General features: G+C 30.7%; 1 protein-coding gene across 8 annotated transcripts in view; it reads right to left on the bottom strand.

Annotated features, from left to right (window-relative positions):
* cpx (synaptic transmission protein complexin) overlaps nucleotides 1–14,013 on the bottom strand; it is a 1,020,744-nt gene that overhangs the window by 731,196 nt on the left and 275,535 nt on the right. For 2 of the 8 annotated variants that reach the window (XM_074114284.1, XM_074114285.1), the window contains exon 1: nucleotides 8,170–8,573. The exons of 2 other annotated variants lie outside the window; for them this stretch is intronic. The gene's annotated coding sequence lies outside the window, so the exon portion shown is untranslated. Of the gene's footprint in view, nucleotides 1–7,881; nucleotides 7,963–8,169; nucleotides 8,575–14,013 lie in introns of those variants that run through there. 4 more of the 8 variants (XM_074114281.1, XR_012454131.1, XM_074114280.1 and 1 more) reach the window with 4 other exon arrangements.

The raw sequence follows: 14,013 nt of genomic DNA, 5'->3' as shown, positions 1-14,013 counted from the left end.
AAGTGCCAGTTTTGTATAAAGAATGGTTTTTTCAGAGTGTATACTAGGTTTTTTTAAAAAAAATATGTGGCTACATCTTTTAAATGAATTTATTTTTTTTGGTCACATATTTATTATTTTTTCATTGACCACTCACTGGTGAGCTCAAGTTTTATTTATTTTGGGGCTTCTTCAAGTTTTATAAAACGTAATTCGTTAAATTGTAAGACGAATAATTTATGCCAGTAATCTTTTTTTTCGTGTCAGTGAATACATTAATCATTCACATTTTATTTACTTTAAAAGTTTAGAATTTACTTTTATTTAAAATTATTTTAAAGGTTCTATAATGGCTTCCCAAATTTACCTGATCTTTTTTTTAGAAAACTAGTTACAGAGATCTGAATAAATTAGAAAAATTTTAGTGTACACTAATCAAATTCAAGCAAATTTTTCAAAATTTTGACACAAAATATGCGACGAGATTGTTAACTTGGCTTGCGCAGCGTTGGGCGTTGTACTGCCCTATAATGTTCTCAAGAGAAGGTTATGAGGGTGGAAGAGAGTTTTTCGCCGTTTTACCACGATCTTGTGTTCTCTTGGTCTTTATCAAAAGACCCTTATCCTATTGTCCAAGTAAAAACCATTTTGAGCATTCAATATCCACTGTCAATCAAATAACACCACCATCACCATAGCAAGTAGTATTCCGATGAATCCAACTTGCCAACAGGATCATTCATGACAGCCTAGACGTTCTCACAACCTCCCAAGAGCCACTTCTTCTTGTGGTTATTCCCACTTTTCTCAAGGAGACTTGGAATCACTTCTTTTCGTCAAATAATCACCAATACAATAATCAAAACATTTTACGTCCTTTAGAATTTTCTAGACTATCAACAGTATTTTATCTAACAACCCTTGTTCATCAAAGAAACATCCTAAAGGAAACTCTTTTTTGGTCTCCAGGACAGTATTTATCCTGTTCACAAGACAACAAAAACGCCAGACTGTCGTTGCAACACAATTAAAATAAGTAAATCGAGTTTCCTAGAAATAAAAACCTAATTAAAAAATTTATTTTTTACAAAAGTCGATGATGTGAAAAACGGTGTGTCTGCAATTCATAAAATAATATTGTTACAAGTAGAAACTTTACTTTTGTAATAACAATTGATTTATTCAAGGCATCGTCTTCCGTCAAGCGTGATCAGTTAACTATAAAGTTTGTTACATCCGTTTTGTATATACTCGTACTTTTACGTTTTTAGATTGCATTAATTAATTGCATCGATTATTTGATTTCAGATTCTTTAACCTCATTTCTTGCGAGGGCATTTTAACGAGAAAAAAGGCAGAAAATTAAATTAGCCGATAGATACAAAAATCTAGCCAGAAAACTAAGATGAAAACCTCTAGATTACTTCTTGCAAATACCCAAAACTGGCGGTGATTAGAGCGCTGCTTACGACGCTACGAAAACCTCGCTGGAACTTATCATATGAAGGTAGTAAAAACTTGGCAATGAAATCCTGTTACTGAAACATAGGTTTTCCAAAAAGTAGGAGCTATGGACATTTGCCCTATTTATCGTTACATCCAGATTCCTTGGATTGGCAATGAAATCCTGTTACTAAAAGGAAGGTTTTCGAAAAAAGTAGGCGTTATGGACATTCTCCCTATTTATCGTTACATCCAGATTCCCTGGATTGGCAATGAAATCCTGTTACTGAAAGGTAGGTTTTCGTAAAAGTAGGCGACATGGACATTCGCTCTATTTATCGTTACATCCAGATTCCCAGGAATTGGTCTTTTCTTTCAGATAGATTGATTCAAACTTATACTTTCGACCATTCTTACAGTGCAAAGTTACCTTCAATGGAAGATTGGTTAATGACAGGTCATTCTTGCATTTGGTGGTGTCCTATGAGAAGTAGGTAATCGTTTTCTAGGCCGATAGTTTTTTGCAAATCGGTTTGCTGTGAGGATTCGTAACTATACAGTAAAATGGTCTGCATATTGTTCGCAGAGACAGGCAGCAAGGAAGTCGATGAACTCTTGGGTTACCACCCCTAATAATGGTGCTAGAAAGTTCTAAACGAATCTTCTACTAAAGATGTTCTTCTAGTCTGGGTTTTGGATTATATAGGGATTTCGGGTAACCAAAAAAAAAAGGTGGACAGGCTGTGGCCACATTGAAAGACAATCTCTCCTACATCAGGCCCAAACCCGCTGTTGGCTAGCTCATTTCATAAATGTAAGTCGGGGTTTCTGGGTGTAGACAGCCTCGCAGCATTGATCCTGGGCTGCCGAAAAGCCAAGATTTTCATTTTGAGGTCCTTATAGAGCCGGTACTGAGATTTGGGAATCACTCATGGGCATCACTCAAACACTTGATTGTTCCCTTCACTGAACATTCTTGTATAAGACAACAACCATTAAAAAAAGAAGGGTCTTTCAGCCGAAAGAAGAAATACCCATCCATCTTAGGATCTACAATCTGGATAAACTGATGATAAAGAAAGTTAGCTCTGTAGTTGCTCGATTTATTCGGGCAGCTGTATATCTAAGGTAACTCATATAAGAGCGGTAACTGGCCCAAATGGTCTTTTCATAGCTTAGGGTTTTCTTTCCACTGATGAATACTAATAACTATTAACTCACAAATAATTGAACCTTTTGGGAAACATGCCCGATTACACTTTTCACCTTATGGTCCACAATTTCTTCAATGAAAATCTGTTATAGATGTTTTATTTAAAAAAGGGGGCGAGTGTCGGATGGTCTAGTGGTCAAGAGCTTGGCTTTGTGAATGAGAGTTCACCAGTTCGAATCCCGCGTATGGCTACTTTTTATTTGTTAGAAAAAATTTGTTTATAGTTAAAGTACACCCCGGTCCACAACTAATTAGTACGTGGAGTTAAGCCCTGCCTGATATTTTATTTAAAAATTTAAGGTAATTCTGCAGCTAAACATATTTTCGATAATGTTGTTCATGAAATTATGAAATTTAGTTATTTATTAATGGATGAACTGATATTAACAATAAAATTCATAAAAGCTTAACTAGAAATCAGTCAAGAATAAACAGAAAATACTCTTTCCAAAAGGCCTGCATCTACAATGAAGTTAATGAAACATTTGTGAAATTAAACGTTGCTGAAATATCAATGTCTATAGATAATGAAGTTTGTTAACAATTCTAAAGTCTGTTTTGTCTAGGCGGACAAAACATCCCATGGAAAATTAAATTTAGCAAGAACTGATAAGAATAACTATAGATTTTCTGCCCTTTCGTATAGACATGACCTAATTGTGATGTGAACTTTAAACCTTTTTTGCTTAGATAAAACAAAAATTTGTACGTTTTAGAACTGTTATTATAAATTTACGAATGTAATTTTTTTAATGCGAATACTGAAATTTAAATTTTAAACAAAGATAATTGAAGCTTTTTACTTAAATTATAACGCTGAAATGAATGAGATGATTTAATATCAAATATTTGAGGGGTTTTTTAAAATAAATTATTTAGAATTTCTAATAAATATTTAAAAAAAAAAGAGAAAATGAAGTTTATTTTGAATATTTTTTTTAAGAATAAAAGAACATCGTTAGAATAATTGATGTTGGCAATGGCCGAGAAGACAATTGGATAAAATCTCCGCAAAATTGTTTATTACTTTCTTTCATTCGAATGATTAGGCACAACAGAAATCCAATTTTGGATTATATATCATCACTATAAGAAATTCCTCTATCCGAATTAAGAAGGCAACAATAATCCTAATAAAATTAATCCTAATTTCTCGAATTTAAAAAGAAAATAATTGTTTCCAGTTTTGATAAATACAGTGAAAAAAAAATACCATTTTTATATATAAATAAAAAAAAGAAGATAATTCCGATTAAGATCGATAAGAAGATCGATACTAACTATAAATTATGACGCCAGCAGTATTACCTTCCAGATAATAGGGCTATAAACTTCAATCTCATTTTTCAATTGGAATTTCTTTTACTGTTTTAAGAGATAGTTTTTTCCTTTTTAAGACTACGTCAAATTTTATTAATGGATTTCACAAATGGATATTTTTTTTTAAAGGAAATACAATATTTTTTGTCTTCTGAGTTTAATTAAACTATTTTGTTGGTTAAGCAAAAAAATCTGGAAACTCAAGACTTTTAAAATTTTTGATTAATCTGTATTCATAATTTTCAAACAAGATTAAGCAACAATAATTGTAACTTTTCAAATATTATCCCAATGGAATTATATTAATAAAATTTGGGTAAATTATTGCCCCCAAGATTCTATTTCAAGTATAAATTTGAGAAGAGAAATGTAAAGATTAAAAAAAAAAATCCCCAAATTTGAGGTGGTTGGTCCACCGGAAGTACAATTAATTGAATGCTTATTCATTTATTTATTTCAAATTTAGTTTAATGTGTTTTTAGCGAAAGTTATGGCCACAAGAAGACGTATAGGTGTCACAAACGTCGTATGAGGTATTCGCACCTCATTTTGGTCCATTGTTTTTTAAATTATCTTATACAGGGTGAACCAGTAAGTATTGTCCATAGGCCTACTGTGTGTAGTTCACCTAAAGTGGAGTTCAATGACGTATTGGCCAACTTCATATTTTCCACTGTTCTTGAGTGACGTCACTTTTAATTTTTTTTCTAAAATCATTACTTTTTTCCAATAAAAATGTTATTACTCAGAAAGTTTTAGTCCGAATTCGATTCTGATGACACGATTAGAAAGACAGATAAATTTTCTAAAAATTGATACCATTTCGAAGCATAAGTTATTCTCCAAACAGCCTCAATCTTCCTCCGGATGCTGGAAAAATAAAAGTAATCGAAATTTTTAAGAAAACTCATTAGGCCCTTATGTGATAATTATCGGACCTACGTGCTGGCACTTTTTATAAAAGTTTCCTAGTCTAATGGGCTTTCAAACGGTATATCATTTTCCAGGATTCCTTTTATCTTTGTATGAGAAATTACGTTTGTTTTACAAGAAAACGTGTACACATTTGCACAATTGCACTTAAATATTTGAGAAAATGTTATTTTTTTTTTTTATAAAAATAGTACTTTTTTAACTTATTTCCTAACATTTTCTCAAATATTTCAGAGTTAAGATTTTTTTTTTAATTTTTATTTTTTTAAAATTGCAATTTGTAACCTTTGACTTCCTTATTTTAAGACAGCCTACATTAAAATTGACTACTGGTAAACTAACACTGTTGAGTGCTTGTGAACACGTTTTCTTGCAAAACAAACGTAATTTCTCATACGAAGATAAAAGGAATCCTGGAAAATGATATACCGTTAGAAAGCCCATTAAACAAGGAAACTTTTATGGAAAGTGTCAGCACCTAGGTCTGATAATGATCACATAAGGGCCTAATGAGTTTTCTTAAAAATTTCGATTACTTTTATTTTCCTAGTATCCAGGAGGAAGATTGAGGCTGTTTGGAGAATAACTTATGCTTCGAAATGGTATCAATTTTTAGAAAATTTATCTGTCTTTCTAACCGTGTTATCAGAATCGAATTCGGACTAAAACTTTCTGAGTAATAACATTTTTATTGGAAAAAAGTAATGATTTTAGAAAAACGTCACTCAAGAACAGTGGAAAATATGAAGTTGGCCATTGAACTCCACTTTAGATGTACTACACACAGTAGGCCTATGGACAATACTTACTGGTTCACCCTGTAGACTGATTGATTGATTTTTAAAACAGATTTTGACTAAATTAATTACTTTTTAAATCTGTTCGTTATTATTGAATACACATATTTAAATTAATTTTTTTGTCCAGATGAAAAAAGAAAAAGATAATAAATGGTTTTCTGGATTCTGCAAAAATTTATGACGTTGATTATTACTAGTGTTATTGGGGCGTGGCTGTATGCTAAACCATAGCTCATAAATTATTCTAAAGCATCAACTACACTAACTACTCTGGTGAATTTTACAAAAAAAAAAAACGAAAAATCAATAAATTATTAATTAAAATTTGTAATAATCAAAAGTCATATGAGTTTACACAACAAGATATTGTGTCTGTCCGTTGGTAATCAAAGTTACAAGCTACTAACACTGGAGGTAACCAAATTCTATACCGTGTTTGGTCCCTGTTCGTTGAGCCCCTTAGGGTAATCAAACCCGGGGAAATCAGCTGCTCAGCTGAAAATGCTGCTACGCTGTTCGTCCCACGCAAAATTTTCAATAAACATCATAAAATCAACCATGTTTGTTTATTTAGATATTTTTAATGAACATAAAACATGAATTTATTGAAAAGAATATTCAAGTAGAGATATTTTTTTTTTATTATTAAAAAAATCTGCATTACGAATACAACTTAATTTGAGTTATAACAATTTTTGTTTAAATTAGGGTGCGTCCTACAGCTGTCGTTTTTTTTTTAGAGCTTTTCTACCTGCCAACCGTCAGACAGTTGTTCTCTCATTACAGACCACTATAAAATTACATTCAGAATTTTAAAGAGGACGTATTAACAGTACAAATTTTCTATTTTTACAGTTTATAGTTCTCATCTAAAGTAAAAAAAAAATAGTTTTTACTATTCTAACCTCGCCAGTCTAAATTTAAAACAAAAAATCGCACAAAGTTATTTTACGTTTAGATATCACCAGAGGATGGAAACACAGCCAATCGGGAGCTTTCATGACAGATACACCAATGAAATGGCATTTTAGTATTCATTATAGAATTAAAAGAGAGTCGTTGATTGGGTAGTTTCAATTTATTCAACTATTTATAGTTTTTCTTTTGGCGATTTACTTGAAAAAGTTTCTAGCAATGTTCACTTCAATTTGATGTACACATAAAATACACGTAAATAGGCTGTTTTATTTAAAACATTAAAAATATGAACCTAGTTCAGTTGGCTACACCTCTCTTGACATTAAAATTTTATTAAAGTAAACAAATCAAATTTTAAACCCAATTCAAATTGTTTTTAAATTTCGATATTTACGATTTTCATTTTTTCTGAAATTAATAACTTCACAATTTTTTTTAAATAACTTTTTATTAAGAAACTTTAATAATAATGATAATAATGAGGCAACTTTTTCAATTAAATAACAGATCTACAACAAACAAAAAACTTAGCAAAAAGATGTTTTTCTAAGCAATAAACCCAAGTATATAATTTTCACTCATAACTTAAGGATTTAATCCTATAAAAGAAAATGGATCAACAATATATATATATATATATACAAATATAAACAAAGAGAATAAACATACAAATATCATACTTCCTAATACAACATGAAAATACTTGAAATACTATTAACAAGCTATTCACAGACATGCTTTAGTGCAGAATAAATAATAATAATACTTATTTTTTGCGAACTAGAAGAGTTATAAATATTATATTTATAATTCTAAAAATATTTAGAATTATTTATAAGAAAAATATTTATAAGATATTATAAAAATAAAACTGAATACAAAATATGAACCGCTGTGAGATATATGTACATGTGCTCGCTTCATATTTACCACAGTATGGGTGGTTGTTTTTATTTACTTCTCAACCATTATACAAGTAAAAGATGTAAAAAAAAATGGAAAAATTTAAAAGAATTCTATAAAAAAAAAATGATAGAAAGAGGCAAAATATTGTGAAACATAACATTCTTTTGGTTAATACGTCGTCGCAAATAAACCGCTCCTTCGGTTACAGAATTTTAAATTTATGCATGCATAAATAGCAATTATTATTTAAAAGAATTTTTGTTTTTTCATAAAAAAAAAAGAAGAGTGTTTATTAGTAAGTGAAACTTTCTTGTAAAAAAAATATGTGCTCATTAAATTCATTTTCTAAAAAAAACAAACACGACTTACCAAATTAAATAATACTGGTTTATTTAATGAATTTTGTATAAAACGCTGGCAAATATTCCTATTATAGATTTTTGTAAATGTCTTTAAAACAAAACAAAAAAACAATAACTAATAAACAAAACAAAAACTGATATGAAACTAAACTACAAACACTAAATAAAACAAAGAACAAGTTTATAAAAACAATAACAACAATAACTACACTTATAAACTAACTAAAGCAGATTAATAAATACACTTCAAAACACAAACACGTTGATTTTCAATTTTTTTTTTTTAAAGATTTACCTGTAATTTGTCGGTCGACTGGACTAAGTTAGGAACAATTTTTTTTGTAGTTTTTTCTGTTTTATAGTTTAATGTGTGATTGATGAATTTAATCGTTTAAACTTTTCATAAATTTAAAAGGGAAAACACGTATTATAAATGTGTGTACTGCATATGCTATGTTTATGTACAGAGTGTTTTGTCTTTTCTTTTTTTTAAAAACTTTTCTATATGTCAAGAAAAAATAAATAAATAACTGAATTTAAAAAAAAAGGAGCATATATAATATATGTATACGTGTATATATAGATATATGTATAATGAATACAGAGAGAGATAGAGAAAATGAGAGAGAGGGAGCGAATAGCGATGTAATGCTACTGCCGGGTCTAGGTGGCCACTGTCGTCAGGTCAGCTGTATATCAGCTGCTCCTGCGCAGTAACACTCAACCAACATACAACTCCCCCCTCCATTTCAACCCACTAATACTTTACTAAAGTTTCAATGCCTTTTTACAAACGAACACCAAGTATTATAGTATTAAAATAAATAATATATTAAAATAAATATAAAATTTTATAGCGCATGCATGCATTGCAACTACAATACATTATTCAAGTTTGCATGCTTCTGTTGGGATTATTAGTTTTACGTTTTCCACGTATTTTTATTTGTTTTATACTTTGTTTTTTCCTGGTTTCTAGTTTCAGAATTCAAAAGTTCTGCTTCTGAGGTTCCTTAGAACACTTAGAAGCTACGAATAATCGATGCACTTCTTCGTTACGCTTGGGGTAACACTTCACACCTCACCATACCAAATACTTACAAACACCTTCCTTTAGTTTAAGAGGGTTCTTTGGAGTTTATAAAACCTCCTAGAGCACATAATAACTTCCCCCCAAGCCTAAATCATTGGATAATGGGCATCACACTTAATCAGCAGGAATTTTCAAGTATACTTCATCTTTCTCTACAGAATCTGCAGATGCCAATACGTTTTCGCCTCAAGTTTTTTTCTCAGTCCAGTGAGAAGACCTGCCCAATTTGTGGGATTCATATTTTACTCAGAGGAATATCAAGTCCTCCACTTCAACTATATGTAAGACGGTTTTCAAAAACAGATTTTATTATTCTGTAAAGAATATAATTTTATAAATAAATTAATACAAAACATTAATGCATACATACATAAATAATTAAAACAATAAAATACCTGTAAAGAATAATTAAATTACTAGTGATATTTCACCGTCGTTAAACACTATGAAAAACTGTAACGTAAACACTCTAAAATGACGCTAAACCTTCCTAGACTATAACCTAACATTCAGGCTGTGTGGCGTTGTCGGCAGCCCCCCTCTGATGGTAGTTTTACAAATATAATGTCAATTTTTTGTCTTTGTTTAGTTTGGAACTGTATTTATTGGTCAGTATTACTAGGTTAGAGCTTACATTTTCGACCGATGTAACAGCTTAATCAGTTCAATGTACCAATTTTATAACTAAATGGCAAAGAACTTATGGTTATGTGTCTTTTTTTTCCATGAAGAATGTCCCTAAATATATCAGAAACGTCGAACTAATGAAGTTTGAAAGGAAAGGAATTGGTTCAGTTGATTCTGGGTTCAAATCAAGGCGCGCTACTCTTAAATTTTACTATTCCTAGGGGCTTCTAAAAAATCACTGTGTTTGATAAGTCAGTGTTTCTTTAGCGAGAGAGTATTTCAGCATTGTTCTGATAAGACTCCGGGAGTCAAGACTGGATGTTAATGCGCCTTAAATTAAAATAAATAAAATAAGAGTTCACATTCAATAAGTTTTGCCTAGAACATAACCTTCTCCTGAGGTAAACTGTGAGATGATTCCTAAGAGCTTCGAAAATAGACCAGGAAAAAGCGGTGAGACTTGTGATAGTGCTGAAATATAAATTTTATAATTAATTGAATCGAATTAAAATTAGCCAAGACAGATAATCCAATGAACCAACCAACATTTCGTTTTTTTCTTTTTTCTTCAATTAACGCTGAATGCTATTCCCTCGAGTTTCAATTAACTAATCAATTACACTTTGATTACTTGGTCAAACCAGTTTCATGGTCAAATTATAAACTATGTAAATGACTTTAAAGGGGATTTACTGCCTGTAATTGATCATTCGGTAGAATAATTATATATTTTTTTAAAAAAATCCAACTAGTATTCGGTGCCAGATTATTTAATTATAATCTAGCAATAATGTAGGAGTAGCGAAGGGCGTTGTTTTTTAAGTTAACTGGTCTGCATTAATTTTTTGTGGGTAAGGGGTCATTGTGGTACAAAAGAGAATTAAATTGTTGATACACTTGCAAAGGAAGCCACCAATAGTGGGGAAATGGCTAATTATAAATTACCACACACCGATATCAAGGGTATAATTGCAAAAGCAGCACTACAAAAATGGCAGACAGATTACAATAATGGTGATAAAGGTAGATTCTATAAAACTATGGCAGATCAGTTACCTAGACAACCATGGTTTAAGGGAACTGTCACTAATAAATGGGTTGTTACGACAATAAGCAGGCTGAGAGCGAACCACGCGGTGTGCGGATCGTATCTTCACAGGATCAACAAAAGGATTGCAATCAACATTGCGTAGATTGCAATGAGGAGGAGGATTTCAAACATTTAATAATGATATGTCCACGTTATGTGGTAGAAAGGAAACGAATGTTTGACGATATATACAGGTATTTAGATGCACCATTTCGCTACGAAGACATTATATTCTCCACCAACATTTATGTGCTTAAGTCGATAGCAGAGCTAGCAATGAAATATGAATGTATTTAAAAGCTATAGCCGAATTAGAATGAATGGAAGAAAATGCTTAGAGAAGGATTACGGGATTTTAATTTCAGTTAAGCTATAAGGATGGCCGGAATATAGAGTACTGATCCATCCATTAGTTGTAAGGTTTATGTAAATAGCAGTATATAGTAGAATGATGAATGTGTGAAGCGAATGTATTTGTAGGTAAGAATGGAGAGTGAGTGATATTCTAGTGATAAGCACCTAGACGATGCTGGCTGTATGGCGGTAGCCAATGCCAAAAAAAAAAAGAAAAAGTTAACTGGACTGAAGTAACGAGAGAACACTAACCAGAAAAGTCAGGCTTTGATCAGAATATCAGGCGCTAATGACCTCAGATAATAAAGTGTATATTTAAAAAAAAATTAATTGTAAACAACACTAATGGAATCTTGAGTTCAGTACAGATTATAGTGGCCACTAGACTTCTAGCGGTATCCCTGAAAACCATACGGTACGGAAAACCATCTTCGCCTGTAACAGTTTGGTAAGTGGCATTCGACGTCTGAAGGTTGTGGAGTAACCGCCGGACAATGCTTGTGTCCTTCTCTTTTCAGGACTTTAAGGATAGGAGAGCTTGATCTTACAACAAAATGGTATCATGGAATCCTGAACTATTCCTTTGCAAGGTTCTCCTACCTACGTTCATGTTTTTGGAAAGATTTCGTGATGGTCGAGATCTTACAGTGATGGAAGACTAGAGACTCTATTTCTTTATCGCTGCCTCTCTGGACGTGTATTCTGTCGGAGGAGGATGGTCTAGTTTGCTCTGAAAATTGTCCCAACATAAATCTGCCTGAAGGCTCCTCTCATCTTATACAACCTAGACAGCTCAAAAAGTTTCTTTGATTCTTTACAGTTAAAAACATTCAGTTCCCGTAAAAATTCAGTTCAGTTATCAAACAATCTTGTTTTTAACGAGCTAAACTTAAATCTCAACTAGACTTAAAATACAATAAACGAGAACGAGGATGCAATCAAACTAACAAACAATAATAATGTTGCAAAACCATTATTTTAAAGAAAAATATTAGTTAAAATAAACAAACAAACTCATAAATTTATTAGTTTCATGTTCGGACTATTAAACAAAATGTATAATACATTAACAACTATCAAAACAACATAATTTTACAAACAATTTGTTATCTTTGTTTATGTTTTATTAATATGTTATATATATTTCAAAATAAAAGCAAACATTAAACATAAATACTTGTTTGTTATAATCGAAGAACTCAGTACATAAAGGTTATATACCCAAGAACAAAAGAAAAAGTTGTTTTAGCAAAGATAAACATTTCTTTGTAACTTAACAAGATTTAGTTGATCACAAAGCTTGCATTTTCTTCTGGCTTTTCCCCTTATATTTGTTTATATATTTCTATTCTTGGAAGCTTTCAAATTAATGTTATCTTACAAGGTTGTCGTCTATTCACTTTCAAAAAGATTTTTTAACTTACTTTTTCTTCTATAATTGGAACTAAGTTCAAAATAATAACATTAGAAAGGTTGATTTTTTTAAAGTCCATTTTTAAAAGAATTCAGCGTATTTTAAAAAAGGATTGCCTAATTATAGAAAACAAAAGCTTATGCATTCATTAAGCGCCAATCATGAAGCATGCAATTGTCGAATTCGAGTACTACGTAGTTGAATTCGAGTGTTTCAATCGATTTGTTCCGATAAAGCAAATTAATATCTGCAATTATCAGATTATATTTCTATACAGATAATTAGAAAAGTAGCACTTATACATTAGTTTAGTTTTGATTTTTTTTCTGTTTACTGTATTTTTAGTAAAGTTAATAAACAAATGTATGTTTTAAGAGTCAAATGTTGTCATCTTTAAATTATAATTAGGTAAATTGAAGTTGAACCATATTTGCGTCTTATCAGATAAATATTGTTAGAATATCAAAATATCTCTTTTCCTCTTAAAATTAAGAGTTTCTTTTTTGTGAATGATTGATTTTTGCCTCTAAATAAAGCTCCTTATTACAAATTTTAATTCAGACCACCAATTTTACTTCATTTGTATTATTGAACTGCCAGTTTCAATCTACTACTAATTTGTTTTAACAAAAGGCTTGCCTACTGTTCGGAGTCATTTGCAAAAATTTGAATAACTCATTTAACACTTTGTTGCTAATGATCAACAGCGCCTACATAATTACAACTGTAGGATATAAATTAAAACCTTTGTAAAACATAATCTAGATTTTTTTTTTTTTTATTAAATTTTATAACTTAAAAATTTGTGAGCAAGATGTTTCCACCAAGTAGTTTTGAAATAGTTCTTATAATTAAGTTTTGTGTCTATTTATAAAAGCAATTCTATTTTGTGTTTACATAATAGAACAAAACAAAAACAAATCACAAATCCATATCGGCTCAGCCTTGTAAACGTAGACAAATTTCATAGAATTTGAAAACACGAATGAGGCAACATAAGCACCACAACAGAAAACAGAACACTGAAGAATCAAATAGACAGATTACCTAGAATTTTATTTAAAGACTGAACTGAATAAATGCAAGAATCATAACGAGGGAATCTAAACCAATTAATTGTAAACTTGACAGAACTTACAACACCCACCAATCACGTAATCAAAACTCAAAGTTGGTAATATAATTAAAATGGTAGTAGTAATATTGACGCCATAGTTGTAATAATAGACAGTTCATTAGAGAAGACATACATTTCTGATGAAATGTTTTGCCATTATATGAAAACGATTTCTGAAACCAACGAGAGTTCTGAATATAAAAATAAAAGGCTACCAAGAGATGGTAGACATACAAAATAATTAGTGCTGCTGTTGGATGTACCAAGAAAAATATACATACAACGATATCTAATTAAAAAAAAAATACAATCATTTTATAAAACAAATTGATGTATTTTTTTTTTGCCTTTCTAATTGTGGAAGTATTACAGTTTCCTACTGGTACAACTAGAATGCGCTAATTTCAAGTGAGTAAATAAATAAACCCAAGTGATAAGAGGTAA

The sequence above is a fragment of the Rhodnius prolixus genome, unplaced genomic scaffold, assembly GCF_049639745.1.
Source record: "Rhodnius prolixus isolate KJV_2025 unplaced genomic scaffold, Rpr scaffold_7, whole genome shotgun sequence".
Lineage (NCBI taxonomy): Eukaryota > Metazoa > Arthropoda > Insecta > Hemiptera > Reduviidae > Rhodnius > Rhodnius prolixus.
This window is presented reverse-complemented; position numbering and strand designations above follow the sequence as displayed.